Source organism: Protobothrops mucrosquamatus, unplaced genomic scaffold (assembly GCF_001527695.2).
Source record: "Protobothrops mucrosquamatus isolate PMUCROS unplaced genomic scaffold, P.Mucros_1.0 scaffold292, whole genome shotgun sequence".
Lineage (NCBI taxonomy): Eukaryota > Metazoa > Chordata > Lepidosauria > Squamata > Viperidae > Protobothrops > Protobothrops mucrosquamatus.
The window spans coordinates 492,564-493,342 of record NW_015386636.1 but is presented as its reverse complement, the minus strand read 5'-3'; positions in this window follow the sequence as shown (position 1 = coordinate 493,342).

The following is a 779-nucleotide window of genomic DNA, read 5'->3' as shown; positions in this document are numbered from 1 at the left end:
TTATGAGTAAATTTTATAATGTTTATTATAATTAAGGATATTATTATGTTTAAGTCTTGAAGAAATGGTAAAGATTTCCACATATTTGCAAGATTAATTTTAAGTGTGACTTGGGGAAGATGGATAGATTATTATTAGTTATATGCTTAGAGTTTTATTTGATTGTTTTTTAATGTTTAGAGTTAAAGGATGTTTATACCTGTTTGTTTTAAATTTGGGTACTTATCTTTTGACTTGGGATGAGGTGTTTGTAACCCTGTAATCAATTCTGGGAAGTCCGGGGGGGGATTGGGAGTGGGTGGGTGGGTAGAAATAGATATAAAATAATCAGGTGTACTGATGCTAAATTTTTGAGAAGCAGATGAGTTGTTATTGATATTAATGTATGCCTGTATTTGTATATTTGGTTTTTTTGAAAATTAATAAAAAATTGTTTGAAAAAAAAAAGATTTGTGGAGAACACAAAATTGGGTAAGGCAAGCAATAAACACAAATGAAATATGAAAAACAGTATTATTAAATTAGAAATCTGTTTTGAAAATGACAATGAAATTTAATAAATAAATGTAACATTATTCACTAAGAAGCAGAAATGCATAAATATAAAATGGAGATATAGTTTGGTAATTATATTTGTGGAAAAGATCTTAGGGTACTAGTGACAATTTGCATGTGAGCAGAATTACATGGTTGTAGAAAAAGGAAATGCCATTTCTCTAGGAATAAAAACTGTACATGAGTAGTTTTGAGCAACTTGATCTTTAAAAAAAAAAAAAAAA